A 15142-nucleotide genomic window follows, 5' to 3' on the forward strand; every position below is an offset into this window, starting at 1 on the left:
TATTTACAATTTAACAACGAAGATATATTTGAAAACTATACCCAAAGGTTAAGGTATTTTACACAATGTAAATAAACAAAACCTGATCAAAATTTTATTAAACCAAAGATTAAAGCATTATAATATCGATATAAAATAAAACTTCTTTTATCAACCCAAATATTATTTTTCATTTTAAATCCCCTATATCCTGTTATTTACCGAACAGACAATGTTTCACTTAGATTTTAGGGTTCCGGAACGGGTTATGGAACCCTTATAGTTTCGTTTTTTTTTATTATATATATAGATAGCTATAAGCATATAAAGGCATTTAGATAGCTAAAAGCAATAAGTCAGGAGAGTAGAGACAGCCTATTTCACGGAATGGCTGGTGACCTTAAAATAGTTTCTCCATTTCATTTTAATGGAAAATTACCTGCCATGTCATTCATCAGATCATTAGGCACTCACCTCACAATATCATTAATTCTACCGATAGATAGCATAATAAAATTAACTAAGCATGATAAATGCACGTAACATAAAATTATAGTGTAGATGCAGTACCTAATCGATAGTTATTGGTCGACCCAAGCTGATGTCAGTTTCAGTAAACATTGATAACCTTCTCTAATATGCATGTGCGCAGTACTCAAGTGTCTACCTATTTATTTACATAACAAATAACAATTACCACCAATACGCAAACCCCTACTATGTGTTCATTTTATAGGTAACTACCAACGATATTTTATACTACAGATAGGGCACTAGCGCATCAAAACTGAGTTGGACAAATGTTTCTTTTGTTTGAAATCTTTACCCTTCATTGGACCCCCCAACAAATTCTGATACAGGCACGCTACGCTATAAATATTATTGGGCAACTACATAAAAATACTAAAATTATTTTTTAAAACCAACGCAGTAGACACGTATAGTTTAACTAGAAAGAATTTCAAATTTAGATAGTTACGCGACAAGTTACGCTTTATAAAAAACCTGAAGACAGGTACAGACGACACTTGCAGTAAAGCTATTACGCCGACTCCCGACGTCTTTTTGCAACGGGAGATAAAAATATAATGATTTAAGATACTTATAATTTAAAAATACAAAAAGCTTCCCTTGAGCTGTGTCTCGCATGCCGAAATAGTTGTTTTTATTGCAACCTCAGTAGTATATGCCAGTAATAGTAGAGGAAATTGTGTACCTACACAGTGGCCTAGGCAATGTAATGGGGCAATTGCACGGATTACGAAATGGGGCAGCGGTAAGCGCTACGATTTCGTCAATTGAAAAAAAAATATATCTAATTCAAATGTAAAACGCTTTAAAGCTCATTAGACAAAATGTAGCACAAAAACATGCCTCTTCAAAGCCTGCAGTAATGTTGGTCTCGTCATTACATACCCGTACGTACGTTCAGTAAAAACTATGGATACACTGAAAAAAAGTTTCTAGTGCCCCATACTTAAAATACGTAGCAAACCAGACACTATTACGCTAAAGGCACTATGTTATATACAAGCTCCTTAAGTAACGTGGTGTTGCTTCTAAACAGCACGGTTAACTGCATCATTACTAAGTATATGGCATCTATTGTACGTATGCTGCACCTGTAGTAAATAGTAATGTGCAAGCTCCTTACGTAAGTAGCTCATTTAAGTAGCTTATTTTTCTCAGTGTACGCGGATATTCGCAAAGTTCTAAAACTAAAATAACGAAATAGCAAACTAATAAACTAAAAATACTAAACTAATTGAATATCTATTTCTGTAGGTAGATATATAGTACACATTATGCCAAGAAACCATAAAAATAACCTTCTTAGGCTTAAGGTAACTTATTATAGTCTTTGTCAGAATAATTTAACCGCAAACATCAATGAAGCATAGCAAAAAATATTTGAACACATTGTTGACGGCACAGAACATACTCACCTAAGCTACGCTTATGTTGTTGACGACAATAAGCAATAAATAGATCAACATGTTAAACAATAGATTACACAACAATAGCTAATGATAAAACAGACGCGTCTAACATTTGAGTCATTCTCACACTGAATATAAAACATGACTAAAATATAGGGTTTTACCTACATATCGAGAATATATTTCTTTCTCTTATCACATTATGATGTAACTATGTACCTATGAGTATTATAAAAAGCCGTGACATTACTTCTGCCTCTGATTCAAAGGGCGTAGGTTCGAATTCGGTCCGGGCCATGCACCTACAACTTCAATTATGTGCATTTTAAGAAATTAAATATCACGTGCGTCAAATGATGAAGGAAAACAGCGTAAGGAAACCTGCATACCTACCTGGGAATTTTCGTACATCTCTAAGTGTGTGAAGTCTGCCAATCTGCATTGGACTATTGGCCAAACCCCTCTCGAAGCTCGTGCTCAACATATTAATGTTTTTTGTATTTTCTGAATTGTTTGTATTAGGTGAAAAATTTATTATGATTTGTATCTTTCATGGAGAGAGTTAATATCAGAAGCGGATTTAAAGAGCAAAGCACGATTATTGAATGGAAACCTATCAGGTTTAACAATTCCCACTAAGAATGTTACCAATAAACCCTCGAATGATAAAGAATAAGCTTGAGCGAAGTCCCGGAGTTGCGACCGAAACACATAGGGTTAAAGACGTCTTTTAAAACTAGTTAACACTTCGCTTCTCCACTCAAGTCATTCTCCCCGCCTATTCCAAAATAATCAATGATAGGTTATCAAACAAGGATGGACGAATACGGACGGATCGAACGTCACAACAAGAATGAGCTAGGCAGTAGGCCACCCGAGCGATCTCCTACTACTCTCCAATTTCATACTATATCGGCTCGTGACGACACGAACCACTAATCGAATGACTCACTCGCGCCAACACGCTCATCTCATTGGCTCAAGAACCTACAGAAAATAATTCATTTTGTATGTAAATTACTTCATTGAAAGAAAAAAATGTAACAATAGATACTTACTACGATAATAATATAAAGCATTGAAATGTGGTTTACTCACTTTTGATTGCCTAATGATTCATTTTATAGCTGTTTAATATACAGCTATAAAATGCCAAGCTATAAGCTTATTAAGCTTATGAATAATGATATTATCTAGGCCAACTTGCAAGGTTTGAATTGTTAACCTAATTATTATTGTTCCGATAGTCATTTCAGACAATGAAATGGTCTTACAGCGAAAAGCTTCGACCGACACCTTAAGAAACTTTCGCTTAACTGCTGGATAAAGGGTCGGACACAGAAGGCAGTGATTCTTGAGACAGCACGCATTGTGAGGAGATCTCTAAATACCGGTTGGACACTCAAATGTCCCGCAGCGAGAGCGGAGAGTTGATAGTTTTTAATAGTGTTTTGTATTATATATTTTGTATTTCAATAACATGGTTAAAAATTAAAAAAAAGGACAAATGAATAAATGAGAGATTAGAATTACACTGCGTGGAATTCAGTTTTTCACAAATCCCGCGGGGACCATGGATTGCGAAACGTGATAATCCTGAGTAAAATCTATATCCATTTAAAAATTTCAGCCAAATCGCTTCAGTAGCCGCAGCGCAACGGAGGAATAAACATACACACGCACTTTCGCCTTTATAATATTAATATAAACACAGAAAACATATGTAAGTAGGTACAAGTATAAATTACATAGATTGCAAGATTGAGTCCATTATAGAAAACAGATAAAGCATCGTTAGATATGATCGGTACGCCGAGTGCATTTAATTCACTTCATTGATGCTTGTTTGTTTGTCCGTGAATAGCTCTGGCACGTGTTGGTCTTCCCATGTTTGGCAGCTGTCCCATTGTTTAATATTTCAATAGGCTTTCCACACTTTTTAATTTTCCAGGATAGAAAAACTTCGTCCCTGTTCTGGCCAAAAAATTCTTTACAATATTAAAGGCACGTATCGTCCGAGGTTGGTTTCCTTGGATATTGGAAAACTTGTGAGGCTTTAAATATATTATATACTCAGAGGCACAATTATCCGCCCACTTTAATATGACGCGAGTATATTAAAGTGGACGAATAATTTGTGCCTGTGAGCATATGTTAAATACTAGCGGACGCCTTCATCCGCGTGGAAATAACCTCCAACCCCTATTTCACCACTTTAAGGGTCAAATTTTATAAATTCTTGAATCACATAATATTTCGTATTTTTTTTATTATTTATGAACAAAATTTTAAAACTGTAACTCTAAAAATGTTTCCTAAGAAACTTTCAACACCCTTCTATTTCTATTCTATGAAACATCGATTCTACAGAGACACTTTATAGTCGTTGGATTGGACACATTGGATCGTTGAACGCATACTTTGACAGAAAAGTAACGTCTAGCGAGGCAGGTCCATAGGTATTTAGTCTGAGGTAGCCACACGTGCTAACCATTGGACAAAGAAAAGAAAGAAAGAAAGAAAAAGCGTTTATTTCGAAACACACAAACGAGACAGACATTATTTGACGGTCAATACATCCTCGGGTATTATTTACCATGGTCGCCCTACCGCATCAGCTACCGTCAACAAATAGACTCATTCCCAGATCGCATCGCTTCACCGCGGCGCCGCGCGACACACCCATTCCATCCCATTCGACTAGTACTATTATACATATTACATATATCTATCTTAGACTAATAACCTATAGACTCGACACCTAACAATTTTTCACTCCAAACATAAGGCTGTGACTATGTTAGCGTGAGAGCCAAGCTATTTTTTTTTTATTCTTTACAAGTTAGCCCTTGACTACAATCTCAATGATGATAAGTGATGATGCAATCTTAGATGAAAGCGGGCTAACTTGTTATGAGTAGGATGAAAATCCACACCTCTTTCGGTTTCTACCCGACATCGTACCGGAACGCTAAATCGCTTGGCGATACGTCTTTGTCGGTAGGGCGGTATCTAGCCTCGGCCGATGCCTCCCACCAGCAGACCTGGCCAAAGTAAGAAAACCTTAATCGAGTAGACGGGGATCGAACCCAGGACCTCCGTCTGTAATTATCCACCGCGCGTACCACTGCGCCACCAAATATGCACACAAGCGTATTTATTGCGTAGCGATGCATCAAGTGCCCCGATTTCGGGGCTCATATAACGGTTAACGAATCCGGCGACTACACACTATCTATGTGTTATATATCTATGTGTTATAATACGTATGTATTTTGTGTCCGAGGGCACAATTAATTCGTGCTTTCAACACTCATATGTCAGCCAACAAGACGAGACGGACAGGAATTAATCTATTTTTATCAACTTCCTTTAGAGTTCCGTGGAAGTAGCGATACTATCTACAAAGACATCAAACAAAGAGTGCAGAATGCATGTGCAAGATTTTGTTTTGACATTCCCTCCAGAACTCATGTTACTCCTTTTCTAAACTATCACCGGTTGTTAAAAATGAGGTCTAGGAGAAAATTGCATCTTGCAGGTCTTCTCTTTGGCGTTATCAAACTGGGCAAGCCACCTTATTTATTTAATAAGTTGAATTGGTCTAGTGACAATGAAAGGGGTCTACGAACTTGTCGTAATGTGCTTCGAGTCCCTTTTCATCGTACTGCAGCTTTTAGGGGCTCATTCACGTACTCCGCCACTAAATGCTGGAATAATATCCCTCCGCCTATAAAGAACCTTAAGAGTAAGTTTACATTTAAGAAGAAATTAAAAAGATATTTGCTTAGCAAACAGGAGGAATTACAGGATTATGTGGCGGAGTTTTCACTTCTTTAGTGAATGAAATTTCCAAGTAATCTTCATAGATTTCGTTATTTAGGTACATACTACAGTAGTTTTGTAAACTAGTTAATGCAAAAGAAATTTTTTCTTTTTGTTTTTATTTTATTTCCTCATTTCATGTTTCAATTATTATACTCGTAGATTGTTAGATATAAGGCTTATCATTATTGTGTATGTGTGTGTGGGTTTTATTTATACCTTTTAATTTTATATTGTTGCTTAATTTGTTGAAACACTTTTATTTGTTTAGCGTAGTCCTATTATTTAGCATATTAATTCAAGGTTGTTTGTTTTTAATTTAAAGGTAATAATATAGCATATTGTCACTGTGGCTATGTATTTCCGTGGTGTCACCTGGATCGAGGTAGCAGCTGAAAATCAGCGCCGCTTGGCCAAGTACTTTGCTTGGTTTATGCGGCACAATGCTGAGCTGTTACCTTTTTTCAAGGTTGTGCCAAACATAACGAAGTGGTTTTTGATGCTTCAACTACTTTAGTTTTGTTTTTCAATTGATCAGGTGGTTGAAGCATCAGACACAACAATAGTGCTTAGTTAGGCATTGTGGTGTATGGCACAATTTTTTAAATAAATGTTTTTTCTTTCTTTCTTTCTTTCTTTCTATCTAAGTATTGTGAGCCAAAAGACGGGATCTTTGTTGAGCCGGGAATTACTATCTGCCGCGAGTACAAAGTCATGGATAAACATTCCGGTTATGTTTTAAACGTAAACCTGTTTCCCTTGGTTAATCTGGTCTTGGAACAGAATGGTGGACCTCATCCAGTGGCGTGCACAAGGTATTTAACTAGGGTAGACGCTACACATACGAAATGTACAAAATAGAAACTTTACAGGTTTGAGATCAGTCACGGCAGGCAGTGCATTTTTGCATATATGAAGTGCACGCTACTGGCCTCTTCACCATATCCCCTCGGCCCTATCCTACAAAAAAGAAGACCTAGCCCTTGGGTCGTTAAAATACATTAATCTCCGAAACTTTACTTGATATTATCTGTAGCTTATTACTATTATCTTATTATTATAATCCAGGGTATCCACTAACAGTCAAATCTATTCAGTACCTAATTAGTGACGAAATAACAAATATACACGCTTAGTGTTTATCAGGTAAATTGTTACCCAAATCACAGAAAACATATGTACACCCAAATAAAACTGAACTCTCTGCAAACTGCAACTGCAAGTAATGTACCTACATAAAATGCAGCGTAATGTGGCCTTGGCCTTAAAGAATTACGTAAGTACCACAGAATATATAATAGTATGATAATAGATGATATAAATATTACAAAGTAACAGTTGTTTCAATATATTACCAACTCTTTGCTTCACGTAATAAAATATATCGTGATTTTTGTAAGAAGCGTTGCCAATAATAAAATACCTCCGTGTACTTTGACCGGTCTTGACTTTTCTTTTGTTGAAAAGAAAATTTGTCTTTTTTTAACAGCACTATATTTTTCTTAACATTTATTAATTTACATCTTGAATTTATTACATTTACATTATTATATATATTTACATTTTTTATAAATATAAATGGTAGGTAACATATAAAACCTTTGACACCTATCTATGTATCTAAGTATAAAATCATTGTGAAAGAATTTTCTAGATACCAGTAGCGTAGCGTGAGTTTTCACCACCCGGACTGAATGAAAATTCGCCGTTCGGGCACAGAATACATATATGTACAGATTTTCGCCACCCTTAATTATTTATTACTTTGAAGATCATATTGAAAATCGAGAGAAAATTATGATTTTGGAGGAGTACACAGCTATTGAATTATCATAGACTAGCGGACGCCCGCGACTTCGTCCGCGTAAAAATTGATGTAAACTTCTCTACCTCTACCTTACCCTGCTCGTAAACCTACCCAACCCTAACCTACCCTTCTCCTACCTTACTGCTACCCTACCGCTAACGCTAACCCTACCCTCCCCTCACCTTACCCCTACCCTAACCCTACCCGTAACCTATCCATACCCTATGCTACTCTACCCCTACCCTACCCCTACCTTACTCCTACCCTACCGCTAACCCTAACCCTTCCCTACCCCTACCTTACCCCTACTCTAACCCTACCCTACCCGTACCCTACCCCTACTCTACCTTACCCTACCCTACCCCTATCCTACTCCTCCCCTATCCTATACGTTACATATCCTTCCCCTACCTCTACCTTGCTCCTACCCTACACTACCCCTACCTTATCCGTACCCTACCCTACCCTACACTTTCCCTAAATTACCCCTACCCTACCTCTATCCTACCCCTTCCCTACCCCTATCCTATCCCTACCCTCAGCAAAATTGGTCCAGCCTTTTGTGCGTGGTGCAATGATCAAAAGACTATAATTTCCCAAGCAACTTCTATGCTAATACTATAAAGAGGTAAAGTTTGTGTGGTTATCGGGGGTAATCTCTGGATCTACTGGACCGATTTGGAAAATTCTTTTACCAATGGAAAGCTACATTATTTGCGAGTGTCATAGGCTACGTTTGGTCCTCATTGTCACACGGGAACGGAAACCACGTAATTGAAACCGCGGGGCGTCATATAGCGGCATTTCTGCGACTTTCAGAAATTTTGTATTATCTCCGAAACTATATAACTAATTAACATACTGTAAAGGGCAAATCTTATCTCTATAATATCCTTGTGATTATTAAATAATTTATTTTGATAAGGATTTAAGTTTAGTTGTGTAAATAATGACGAAAACCTTAGTTTAAAATTTAAATAATTTATTAAAGTACTAAAGGTACTATATCTGCTAAAATATAAAAGATAGACATATGGTGTCGCGGACTTTTTTGTAGAACTTTTAAAGGTTCAAAAAGCCTCCATACATTTATTTCAGTTATACGCAATGGTTGAGGCAGCGCATGCGAATAAGTAAGTTTTTCGGTCTGACCTGTAAGAGAAAACCCACGATAACTCAGTAGTTATATATGATAGAAATATAAAATATAGCCTATAGCACTCCCCGATAACGTAGCATTCTACTGGTGAAAGAATTTTTAAAATCGAACCAGTAGTTCCGAAGATTACCCCATTTCAAAAAATTGTTACAAACTTACAAACTTACAAACTTACAAACTTTACCTCTTTATAATATTAGTATAGATTTACGAGTCGGTACGTAGATACATTATCTATGTGAATTATCGATTACTTTACTCAGCAATAAGCATCTTACCGACTACAGATAAGTTACTGCGAGCTGTAATTCCAGCTGCACAGATGTTATCTGTGTGCAGCCACAAGACATGCGTGTCTGTCGTGATATCTGGCGGGCAAGTCGCGGCTATTATTTCCTCTGTGACGCGCTTGCACATATTTACGAAATACAAATAACTTTTCGTCTATCAGGAACTTGCGTAACGTGAGTGGAAGATTAGACCACGGAGGCTAGTTGACACTTTTTTAAATGATCTTAGATAGTTCATTAATGATCTACTTTACGTTGGTGAATACAATATTATAATGATGGTCTATATTTCAACTGTTTCATGACGTCACTATAACAAATCCCTTACAAACGGAGCGTTTGACAAAATTGTTAGTTTGACGTTTAGTGTATCGAGTACAAATACTGTGACTTCACGAAATGGATGACAGCGTTATTGGCGTTTGGAAATTTAAAAAAGAAATACATGATTTTTTTTTTAAATTAAGTTTTCTATGAAATAAACTTTTATTAATTATTATCGATATATTTCGAACCCTTATTCCATGTACTAAGCGAAATTAATATTGTTCATATTAAATTACATATGAGTCAACTACCTTAAAAAGAATTAAGTCTGATAAATTAATAAATAATATTTCTCAGCGGTTAGTTAAGCTACCGTAGTTAAGGATTAGCCTGGCTGTCCAGCGGTTAAATGCTGCCAGTATTTTTGACACCATTCCACGTGTGGACATGATTTGTATAGTTATTGGGATAAGTCAGCTTAAGTTCCCCATTGTATTGTTCCTCATTAGGCTGCCTGTCCACCAAAGCAGAGCGTGTGTCTGTCCACCGGAGAGGAGCGAGGCTGCGGAGCGAAGTGAGAAAGTAATGCGGAGCCGAGTTGCAGACGTGATTCCCCGCTCCGTTTCCCCGCTCCGCTTACTGTTTTTATATGAATTTGTAAACTAGCTCGTCCCTGTCCACTGAAGAGGAGCGGAGATCGTGTGCAATCCTATTGGTTAATATTTCTCCGTTTCTCGGCTCCGCTACCTCGCTCCGCTTCGGTGAACTGGCAGCCTTAAGGCTTAGTTTACAGGCACCTTTGAAACATCAGATAATGTTGACAACTAATGGCTCCCAACCTTAACATAAAGTTACGAGGGTTCCAAAAGCGCCTTGGTCTGAGAAGAGCCCACAACAATCTCAGTCTACCTACCTACACCTACCTACTGGACCCTTGTATTTTATATTCTATGGTAGGCAGGACTTCATTATTATCAAAACGGTGAAGGAAAAACATCGTGAGGAAACCTGCATACCAGAGAATTTTCTCAATTCTCTGCGTGTGTGAAGTCTGCCAATCCGCAATGACCGCACCTCTCATTCTGAGAGGAGACTCGAGCTCAGCAGTGAGCCGAATATGGGTTATTATGATAATTTAGGCAAATTCTTGTAAGAGGTAGGTAAAAAATTTAAAATCCAATATCGTACTTACGATATTAGGTTTTATTTTTATTTATACCTACCTATCAACTTAAAATACACAAAACAGAAAGAAAACTGATACCTAAACAACCATCATAAATCATTGTAAATACAGATTTTCTAAGGACATTCTATTTTAGAACAACAATCAATTACGAGCTTTCATAGGTAGGTATATTGTATTGGTGTATTCACGTGATAGCGAACAATAAATAAATAATAAATTGTAATATATTCAACGGTTATCGCAGTTCGCTGCGCACGCGCCGTTCTCGTGGCTATCTATCTCACCGGTAGTGACTGGTGACCATTAAAAACTAGAATTAAGAAAAAACTAGATATATATGTAGCTTTAGGTTGGTTGGTGATAATGATGACTAAACTGCATGTTTTATTTGGCTTTTTTAACGGCCCTTAACGGGCCAAGAGCCATGCTGACCTATTTACTATTTTGGTATTTATTACCTACCTATTAACATCAATTAAATTGACAAATTGTCATCTCATCATTCATCATCATTATCAACCCATATTCGGCTCACTGCTGAGCTCCAGTCTCCTTTCAGGATGAGAGGAGTTAGGCCAATAGTCCACCACACTGGCCCAATGCGGATTAGCAGACTTCACACACGTAGAGAATTGAGAAAATTCTCAGGTATTCAGGTTTCCTCACGATGTTTTCCTTCACCGTTTGATACATGTGATATTTAATTTCTTAAAATGCACAGAACTGAAAAGTTGGAGGTACATGTCCCGGACCGGATTCGAACCTACACCCTCCACTGGGCTATCACGGCTTCGTTTAAATCAACTAGTGTACGTCAAAAATAGTCAATTAGCCCAGACTATTACCTACCTACTTAAATGTGTTTTTAAAAGAGGACCTATATTACAACTTAGATTAGATTACAAAATATAAAAGATCCAAGATGTATATACGACGTATCCAAACAAAGGAGCTACTCGTATATTCAGCTAGACATGTTATCTACATCAATTATGTTGTCATTTTGTCAATAATGATACGAGCAACACATGATACAAGTGATAGCAGTCACTATCGCGACAAAATGTATGGATGATCTTATAGTGCATTGTGTCTAGTAGCTAAATCTACGTAATGATCCTTTTTAACTGATTGTGTAAGATAAGAAAGATTTATTAAATCTTATAAAGTTTTACAATAATTTTAAAACTACGTACCTACCTACATATCTATAACTAATAAAAAATTAAAAAGGAAATATACTTTATTTAAATTATATCTAAAGGCTCAGGCGTCGTAGAATTCGTCCGAATCGACGATCATAGGTAAAGTGCCCAGAAGGCTGGCAGTATTGCCACGTTGTATGGCAATACTAATTCTTTGGCCTGATAAGATTAAATTCCTTTGTGTAAGATTAAAATTTAAAAAAAAATTATAAATATTATTAAAAAAACAAGCTAACAAGTAGTTGCTAAGTGTGTTTTTTAGTTCAAGATTTGTTATAAGCACATTACGAGTCCTGTCCATCATATTCGTAATAACAGAACCAGATAAATAAAGGCTTTTTATAATTATTTTTCTACTGATTGTGTATGATTGTACTTCTACTGAACAGTTGACTGGCGCTGATCTCTATAAATATGTTTTCGGTAGCGAGCTAGCGGTATTACTGCGTGGGAGAGCGAGTCCTATGAATGATTCTGCGGTTTAGGTCAAGGCTGAAATCGGTCGTTGGTACAGAAATCAATTGATCGATTGATTGATCGAATTTACGACGAATCATAAGTACTAATGAATGCCTGAGTTCCGCCGCATTCGCTTAAACTCACCTGATGGTGAGAGATTATGCAATCTAAGGTGGAAGAGGGCTAACACACCCCATTTTGGTTTCTACACGGCATCGTACCGGATAGCTATAAGCCAGACCTGGACCAATTAAGAAAACCTCTATTGGCCCAGCCGGCGATCGAACCTAGGTTCTCCGTCTTGTAAAACCTCCATGTATACCACTGCGCCACGGTGCCTATGTTAATGTTAAGTGCATTTATCACTGTGCCACCAGAAATCGAAAAAACGCAACATAAAGGCGGACATTCGCATTTATTAGTATGGATGCAGAATCCTATTTTTTTCCATTTCGTAATTTGGGTTTCACGATATGATACCTTCATAATAGTATTTACTCATATAAAGCTTATGAAAGTAGAAAAAATACCATAACAAAAGTGTTTTTAAAGCTTCTTTGAGTTTGACTCATCCAAGGATGAAAGCAATCATGGACAACTGAATTTCCTTTATACAATTAAACCCACGGCCTCCAGTTTGTCCTGTCCAGTCAGCTTCCAGTTCTGACCCGATACCTATTTTTTTTTCAAGTTAATTTTACTGTTAAGTTATCATAATTGGGATCTCCTTAACAAGTAATAAAGCAGTCGGCCGGACATGCCTATTTGTCGGATGAGGGATCCACTTTTTTATCGGATTTCGCTGACGGCTGATTCAGTTTTCATCAGTCGAAGCTACATAGTAGTAGTAAATATCTTTGTATGCGTAAATAGGTGATGTTTCTAACGCTTGCAAGAAACATTAGCGTAAAGGCTTTGTTAACTTGCAGAGTTTATACTTGCAAAATGAAAGTATTGTTAAGATTAAATTAACAGATTTGGTTAAACCTCGTAACTGAAATTTGAAACAGTTTCTAGTGCAGTTGTGTCCAAACCAAATCACTCCTATATTCCAGCTTTTTCATTAGAGGATGATGAAACAAGCATGGCATTAATTTGGAAGGTTGGACCATAAACATTACTAAATAGTCACAGAAAGCTGATAAAGCCATTTTGTTTACTTTAACATAGTACTTTTCAAATGAATCGATTTTAAAGATCTTTCCGGGATCAATGTGGGAAAGTTATACTTAGTTGTATTATAGGACTCAAAAGGTGATTACAAATATAAGAAAACTAATGTCGAACAAAGGTTATGATTCACAACACTTGTCAGGACAACTTAATTAACAAATCAAACTGTAACCAAAATAAGACCCTAGAATGGCAGAGAATGACCTTGAGTGGAGTCACGTACTTGCGAACGATGTGTGTAGGGTTAAAGGATCCTTTGACTGATATCAAACACTCCCCTTTTCCACTCAAGTCACTCTCCCCGACTATCTCAAGTAACCCATAAAGAATTACACAACAAGAGATGTGGACGGCTCGAACGCCACGAGCACACTGAAGCCAACACGAGATCGAGCGACGTCATATCCGTCACAGACTACTATTTCCAACACTAAACGGCGATAACAGTTGTAACATTTTGAATAAAATTTATCGGTTAAAATTCGTGAGTTGTACTTGGCTACTGAATACAAAGATCATCCATATATTTTATCGAGATAGTGACTGCTATCGCTTTTGTCGTGTGTTATTGTTATCATTATTAACAAGATGACAACTTAATTGCTGTAGATAACATGTCTAGCTGAATATAGCTTCTTTGTTTAGATACATCGTAAACATATCTTACATCTTTTACGTTTTGTAATCTAATCTAGGATCTTAAATAGATCCTCTTATAAAAAAACATTTAAAACAGAACAGAAAAAGCTAAAAACTTGACGCTTTTACTTTTTTAATCCGTGATATATCCGGTGGAAAACGCCGAAGGCTTGGGGACAGATAAAAAAATTATGGAGTCCTTTTCATGAAAGAAGTCCCGTGGGTAAAACCTACACTAAAAATGACAGCGCCTTACACAAATGACAATAAGACCGCCATTACCAAATGACAATGAGTGCCATTAAGACATTAGCGCCGCGCCTGGTGGACTTCTTTGATGAAAAGTACTGTAACGAAGAAGATACATAGCACAGATTAATCAATAATAAGCAGATGGACGGAAGGAACACGACTGAGATTCCAAATACAAAATTCAAAAACTAATATTATATTCTCGAGTCAGTAACTTTGAATATTATTCAAGAAGAATGACGTTTTATGTTTTTAAATATTTTAAAAACTGTTCACAAAAACTAAAGAAATAAGAGTATTTATTATTGGTTCATTGATTATTATATTAATTTACGTACGTAATTGTTGTTAGTTTTAAATTTTGAAATACAAATTTTAAAAAAATGTTTGTATAAGCGGATGTCAAGAAGACGTTTGTTTTTTTATGGGTTTCACCGCATTCACCACGTTGCTTGTAAAGACTCACTCTGTATGATCTTTACTCTGTGGTACATAGGTACATTTTTTATAATTAGTAGGTAGTAGGTATGTACTAAAAGTTAAGTTGCTTTTACAACGAACTGTCTTGAATCCTTGCCTTGTCTAGTAGATTATAGAGACCTTTGCAACAACGTAAATCTACTTACCTAATTAAGTATCTATAACATCTTAAACATTTTTATTGGATCTAACTTCTAAGACCAAATTTAAACCCACTTTTATTTGTGTAGGTACGAGTATCTACTTTTATTACATTGCGGTTTAACAGATAGAAAAAGCCGTTGGCTGTATGTTCTTTGCCTGTCTCAGGCACAAATAAAAAAATATAGCAAATGCCGCATGGTCGCCGATCGTTGCCATTCCCAACATAGCCCTGCTAGCCAATAGGTTTTTAAATACCTACCTACATTAGGTAAATTAACAGTAAGTAATTAAATAAATTACTTATACCGGTTTAAGTATTATAATAATCATGTGT

The 15142-nt window shown here is 36.5% G+C and overlaps 1 protein-coding gene across 2 annotated transcripts in view; it reads right to left on the minus strand.

The window, feature by feature from the left end:
- LOC112057904 (6-phosphofructo-2-kinase/fructose-2,6-bisphosphatase) overlaps positions 1–15142 on the minus strand; it is a 40164-nt gene that overhangs the window by 16583 nt on the left and 8439 nt on the right. The window lies entirely within an intron of this gene.

The sequence above is a fragment of the Bicyclus anynana genome, chromosome 14, assembly GCF_947172395.1.
Source record: "Bicyclus anynana chromosome 14, ilBicAnyn1.1, whole genome shotgun sequence".
Classification (NCBI taxonomy): domain Eukaryota; kingdom Metazoa; phylum Arthropoda; class Insecta; order Lepidoptera; family Nymphalidae; genus Bicyclus; species Bicyclus anynana.